The sequence below is a fragment of the Amblyomma mixtum genome, chromosome 5, assembly GCF_055824585.1.
Source record: "Amblyomma mixtum isolate Tamu chromosome 5, ASM5582458v1, whole genome shotgun sequence".
Taxonomy (NCBI): domain Eukaryota; kingdom Metazoa; phylum Arthropoda; class Arachnida; order Ixodida; family Ixodidae; genus Amblyomma; species Amblyomma mixtum.
This window is the reverse complement of record NC_143016.1, coordinates 58,616,874-58,624,467: the sequence shown is the minus strand read 5'-3', so window position 1 is coordinate 58,624,467 and position 7,594 is coordinate 58,616,874.

Here is a 7,594-nt window from a genome sequence, read left to right as displayed (position 1 = left end):
CTGCACCGGGTGATCGGAAAATTTTCCGTGAGCTTCCATTTCTTTTTAAATGGCAGCCGAATGGGGATTGGAAAATTACTACCCGATTTCACTAACTTACACTTGTTTAAAGCTCCTAGAATACGCACTCACGAAATACCTCAACACCTTTTAAAGCAGTCACAAATAATAACTAACTCACAACATGGTTTCCGACGAGGATTATCAACTACAATACATGTAGATAAACCTGCCAAAGTGCTTGATGAGGGCGGTCAGACATAATTTTTATGCGAAGCATATTACTAGAGCTACACTACAGCCCGTCGTGCATGGCGGTGGAGCTACCATTGACCTTTAGCGTGACCACGTGACAACATGACGTCACAGCAGAGGAGAGATGGGCTGCCGGCTCGCGCGGTCGGCCGCGGCGGTGGAGGCTCCACATCAGAGGCGCGGCGGCTGACCACGTGACAACATGACGTCACAGCAGAGGAGAGATGGGCTGCCGGCTCGCGCGGTCGGCCGCGGCGGTGGAGGCTCCACATCAGAGGCGCTGCAGCTGACCACGTGACTCTACAGCAGCGGTATAAAGCTGAGCTTGCCTCGCTCTCCGGGCACTTACGAGGCGGCCAGGTGTTGGGATGCCGCCTAGAAGCAGGGGTGATTTGAACGAGAAGCGAAAGCTTCAGCGTGCCACAGAGACCGATGAAGAGCGGGATGAACGTCTGGCTAAGCGGCGTGCTCAATATGCGGCTCGGCGACAACGTTCTACAACAACTGAAGAACAAAGCGAGGAACTTGTCAGCAATGCTTCCACTAGTGCTGCCACCGAGTCCGTCAGTAGTTCTACAAGTTCGGAACGCTGGAATGCTACGAAAAAAATCCCGTATATAGCTGCCACGGCAATCCTTGCTACACTTCTAGTGGTTGTATTAAAATGACCAAGTATTCAACCAAGGAAAGCCATGTATTACCAAGCCTAGCCATCAATATGCTTCGCATCTGACTAGGCTTAACCTTAGCTAAGCCTCAGCCATTTTTTTAAAGCTAAACTACTCCAAAACTTTTGATAGAGTCACACATAATAAATTAATAACAAAAATGAAAATTATATTCATTTCTTGTCAGATAATTAATTGGGTTAACGTCATATTTATCAAAACGGACACAGTTTGTCGACATCGATGGAGAGGGTCCGGTTTTGGGTCCAGTACTGTTTAATATTTATATAAATTACCTCGTACAAGCTCTCGGACAATCTGTGTATATGTTAAGCTGTTTGCTTATGATTGCAATATTTTTAACACTGTCACGTCAGCCAGTGATCAGCTTGTTTTGAATGCAAGCCTGCAACCACTAGCAAATCGGTGCGATAAATGGGAATTGGTTACTAACTTTGATAAAAAAGTTTCCCTCTGCATCAGCAAGATAATTAAGCAAATTGTTTTGCATAAAATATAAATAGCAATGTAATTAGAGAGGTGAAAGAGTATAAGTATCTAGGTGCCACGATAACATCCTGGCTGAAGTGGACGAAACATGTTGATAATATATGCTCCTCCACCTGTAAAAAGCTCGGATTTCTCAAGTTTCGGATGGGTAGTTAAACTAAGTGTATTAATGCTGAGTGCATATAAATCCATCGTAAGGCCTAGCCTCGAATATGGCTGCGTTGCATGGACCCGTACTCGAAAAAATCCAAAATCTTGCCTCTCGCTTCATCTTCAATCGCTACAGACCAACACCGTGCAGCCGGACACGCCTAGGGGTGAAAAGTAGTCTTAGTACCCATAGGAATACATGGAAGCAAAAGTTTTCAAAGCAGTTTTCTGATTTCACAGAGCACCTATGATGTCGTCCTTTAGTGAAGAACAATCAAGTTAATCCTGGAACAGATTCTGATAGTATGATGAGTCATTTAGAAGGCTACGTATTTTTAAAACACCGCATTAAGTGCGCGTGGGGGTAATTGCCGGCAAGGGGTACGGGAGCGCGGCCCATTTATGCACATGTAAGCTAAACTTTCAGAAATATTTTTTTCGTTTGACAGAGCACCCATGGAGGCGGCCCTTCGTTAACAGTTGGCGAGGGCTTTGAAGAAGATTGCGACAAAGTACGCTCCGTCATTTCGAAGCTATCTTTTTAAAACGCCACAATAAATTTGCGTTGTGAAGCTGGAAGGCGCTCTGTCCGCTGGGTGTTTCTCCAAATCGCGCAAGCTTCTCGTGTCGTTTGATATTTCTGCCATTTCTGTGTTGTTTGCGGCGACTTCGTCACACACGTGGGACAGTGCTGCAGCTATCGCCGAGTTTCGCCCACCTGTCGCCGCAGCTGTATTGCCGCCGCCGCGAGCATTATTGTCTGCTGAATGTGCAGGCGCAGGCCTGCGGATGTTATCGGGCATCGTGTGCTCTCTGCAGGTCTTCAACCCACCGCATGTCTGCGGCCTTCCGCCTGCAGCGTTCTAGAGACATTTCGAAGCGTTTGACGGCGTTTGACGACCGTGCAACGCACCCAACAAAGGTAAAGGTTGCGCGAGGCACGGGCTGTGTGCATGAGGTGGTCACGTGACCGCATGGCTTCCTGCGCAGAAACCAGTGTGAATTTAAGTTCACGACTATATAATTACATCACGTAGATTCCTCTCCTGGAATGAGAATTCACTGCTTTTCCTTTTCGGTATTTTTTGGTACAAATGCCAGTTGTAAGTCCCAACATTATGAAAATACTCCATTCCTAGTGCGTTTGTATCTGCTATGCACCCTGGCCAATCCCCCGCCGTGGGTATATGCTGTTAAGCCTGATTACATCATCATCACCACCACCAAAATTAATCTGCAGCTACTGCGGACATAGACCCAACAACTTCCGTCACTAACAGCTATCGCAACTATATCGCACAAGTTCTAAAATGGCATTGTGACAGGGAAGGATTTATGGGTCTGTCCTCAACAAACGTAGGTGGACGAGGGGTTTGATTTGAACCTTGTATGTTTTTTACTTTTTTCGTCGAAAAATATATGAAATTCAGCCTAATTTTCATTTCGTATGTAAACTTTCTCGCTCAGAGGGAGGGGGAGACTACTCCCGCCGCCCATAAATCTGCCTCTGCATTGTGACTTGTGTGATACTGCGCATTTAAGTCGAGTGGCACGAGGCGCTAGGAACGTGTCTTGTGTCTTCAAAGACACTGCGGTATACCTGGGAATGTACGGTACGCGGCGCGACCCTGGGCGGTGACTCGGCGGTTGCTGAGGCTGAGGTCGCGGGAACGAATCCCGCCGTGGCGGCTGCACTTCGATATAATCGAAAGGAAAAATCGCTCGCGTATACTGTGTAATGTCAGTGTACAGATAGCCGAAATTAATCACCGGAGGTGCCCACTACAGCGTCTCTCACAGCTCACGTGCTGCTCAGCAGACGTAGCAGAAACAATCGCGCAAAGTTAGCTGCACAAACCAGCACCCCTACCAGCTGGGCTTCCCCGGGGCGCGCAAGTCCTTGTCCACAGGGCGCGCGTCGGAGCGGCCTACACTGCCGACATTCCTGCTAAGTGGAGAAGCCACATAGCCAAGAGAGGACGACTGCCTGGTGCGCATCATGATGCCTTGCATTTACCACAAGTGTTTTGCTCTACCTGCGACACAGGCGCGAGACCGACCATATATCACCTTTCATGGGAGTGTGTCGTACTGCAACGCATCCGCGTCCAGCACATTACCCTGGATATCCGCTGCCTACAGGACCGGATTATGCTCCGAAACACTTCTGGCTCCAAAGATACGCTCCTATCGTTGTGGGCCTTTGTGCAAGCTGCCGGCGTGGATCACAAAATGTGACCTCCCTCCCAATTTTTTCTCCCAATAACTAGGCCACTGAGCCATTCTACTAAAAATAAAGGATTCCAATCAATCAATCAATCAATCAATCAATCAATCAATCAATCAATCAATCAATCAATCAATCAATCAATCAATCAATCAATCAAAAGATAAACTCCCAACTTTTTCTCCCAATAACTAGGCCACTGAGCCATACTACTAAAAATAAAGGATTCCAATCAATCAATCAATCAATCAATCAATCAATCAATCAATCAATCAAAAGATAAACAATTAAACAACGTGAATAAATGGAAAAAGAAAGAGGAAGAACTGTCCGATATCATGGTCGGATGCGGTCAATACGGCAACAACAACGGCATGAACTGAGAAAAATGAAAATCCGGTTGGTTTTGGCAAACTGGATTGCTTTTATCGCGTGAAATTGTGTACTGTTTCATTTATTTTTTTTTTCCTTAGTGCATGCGTTCGTGTGATGACAACTTGCATAGCATGGTTGTTATGGCCTTTGTAAATAGCGCTCGATATGTTCTGCGCCGCATCAGCAGAAGAAGACGACGAAGGCCTCAGGCCGCATCACAACAGTTTGCGCCTCCTTCCAGCTCGGCCACAATTACGCGTAGCGCGGCCAGCGAAACGGTCGGTAAGACCATCGCGCGGCTGAGTATTCGCCGCCGAGTAAACATGCAGTGGCCCACAGGCAAGCAGTGCCTTCGCAAAGGCTAAATTGATTTCTGGAGCTCGGCGAAACTTAATCTGGAAGTATATGTAGAAGCGTTTGCCTAAATCGCCATACGAAAGACCCAGTCCTGGTCCCGGGATCACAACTGTCTGACGAACATGCACCTGTCAACTGTGTCCAGTGGCCAAGCGGTAAGCAGCCTTGCCGGCATTTTTATTTATTTAGCACTACTTAGCGTATTAGCCAACAGGGCGGCTAAGTTAATCTCGTCACCCTCAGATATGAAAGCTTCGGTTCCAGCTGCTGCATTCGAAATTACTGTAATTTTAAAACATTGAACAAATTGTTGGAACACCACACGCTACGAAATTGAAATCCATAAGTAGACAAATCGCAGTGACGCCATTGTCATTAAGTGGCTTGCCGCCCACTCCGAGTAAAGGAGTCTACCTTCTGTTTTAAGTGCATGGCACAAGATGATGATAATGACAGCAGCAGGCACCTGTCGTCATTTGGCAGCTCACCGAGTATAGCGTGTCGCACAAGGAAATTTATTCACGCCTGAAACGCAGTTGCCCTTTGCAGACATTTTATTATTTATTTTTTTTTTAATTATTGGCTTCGAAATTGTGGGTATCAACTGCCACAAGCGCGACCCTTAGTCGAGTGAATGCGGTATACGCCTTGTATTTTGAAAGATAGGATATGTAACGTGGAAAAAGCAACAATTAATCTTACCATTTGTCGCGCATGCTCTTCAGTGAACGAAATAAAGATTAACGATCGACGCCTTTTTTAAGAAATTGCCTTGTCGCAAGAAAAGGAGACAAGACAAGAAGATGTGGAGGACGTCCTCGGCAGATTTGTTCCCATCACTGTCTCCCTTTCCTGTAGAAATCGTTCTTAAACGTATGGCAGCTACGAACATTTACGAATGGTACGAGCGGACGTGGCGACGTTGGCGCCGTCATGGTGGCTATATAAATGCGTTATTTACAGTAGTCGCTTATTCCACGCCATGCCTTCTTGGTTTATCACGCAAACAAACAGGTTCGGTAGATTGAGATAAGGGGCGAAGCTAGCAGATATGTAGAGTGAATTGCCGCCATGTATCCATCGGTTTTCCAATGGGCACAAGCTTTCCCCTGACTTGGTGCTCGGCTTCTCTGTGGGGAAATGCTTGAAAAATAAAAAGAACATATTAGCTATATGTCATTCTTCGGTTTAACGGAAAATCATCATCATGAGATAGATTGAGTGAGACGACCGTTTGTATATTAATGGCGGAGGAAATTCGACAACGGTGGGAGAGTAACAACGGTCGCAGCTGCTGCGGGATGGTGGCACAAGAGCGATCGCTCGCGATTCACCTGTGATGATAAACCACGGCGGGGCTAAAGGGGAGCGACGCCTCTCTGCACACGCCGCCTCCAGGCCGTCCTTGGCGGAACGAACAGCCGCTCAGTGACGATACGAAGACGCTTGAGACGTTTGCCTATCCGCCTCCAGATGACGCGATAGTCTGCAGTCATCCAAACTTTATTCAAATGCAACGTGTTTCAAAAAAAACTGTACACTGAAACTGTGTTTCCACCTCCGGTTTGAGCATCCGCCTCACATGCGGGAGGGGCTGGGTTCGAGCCCCAGTGTCGCTGAGTACCCACCGGCGATACAATGGGCCTGGCGCTCGGCTTCTCAGGAGTGAAATGCTTGGAAAATGGGTATTTGGCCCTACTTTATGAAACGGAAATACCTTGTGCCATGGCGCTCTTTTAGCTAAAGCTGCCCATGCGCCATTAAAACTCATGGCCATCATATTGTTTCTTTTTTAAGATGCAGTGCAAGGCGTCAGGAGCAGCCGGTAACGGTTCCATCATTGTGAAAATTTTATAATGTGGAAATCAGAATCAAAATATCTTTAATTGTGCGCAGTATAAACAGCATACACAGCTGCAATCTACAGCAAGTATATGTAACGCTGGTACCCGGGAAAGCAGCGAAAAAAATTAGCAAAATACTGCGGGCTTGTTAACCACATTCTTAAAAAAGAAAATGCGACAGCATATAGGTTGTCTTCTGTGGTGTCTATAAAGAATGTCTAATGTTGAATTTATTGGAGTTGGGCCACGTTCCAAATTTTGGGGGTCCTCACATTTTCAACTTTGGCGGTGCTCTCTTATTGGTTCACTGGTGGTCACGTGATGTAGATGACCCGCAGGTGGTCCTCATACCCCTACTGGCGCAGTGGTGCAGCAGTCAAGCGGCGCGCCACTGCTTTTGAGACTCACGTTGCTCTTCCCGAGCTCCTGAAAGGTTCATTCGCAGCGCGATAGTGGGCGGGGTGGCAAGTGCATTGAATTTGGCAATGGTGGGCAGTTTTCTCACAATTCAGTGGATAGGCCGCCACCTTCCATGGTTGGTAGGTTGTGATGACGTCAACGGGTCAGTGACCTCTCTTGGCCACAGGTAATTTCATGGGAATTAAAAATTTTGCGATGATCTCTGATTGGTCAGTTGTAGTCACATGACCCTGATGACGTCATCAAGAAATCTACCATGCAGAGAATTTCGTTACGGTGAAGCCGGAAATTTTTTGTGAGACTGCAGCCTAAATGCTATCGCATTAAAAAAGAAACGACAGGCAAGGCTAAGTACACAGCTAGGTCGAACGCCGGCTCTCAAATGTGTATTATAGTTGACTATAACTCCGTTTCTTACCCTATATGCAACGCTGTGCAACGTACGGAAGTAAGCCTGAGATCTGGGCGAGTTGGTATGCATTCATACTGGTGAACAGCGCAAAAAAGGCGGGACAACGACAAGACAAGCGCTTGTCTTGTCGTTGTCCCGCCTTTTTTGCGCTGTTCACCAGTATGTACGGAAGTAATCCGCATGAAATAATAGTAGGATGCGTATTACTTCGCGCTTGTTGGGCACGAGAAAGCGACAGCGTGTCGTCAGCAGTAAGAAAGCATTTAATCAAGCCCATGACAGATGTGTCTTGTCATAAGCCTGCAAGCGAAGCATTTATTATTTATTGCTTACCACACGGAACGCTTTACTTTTTGATCGTGGGAGTAGGCAGTAC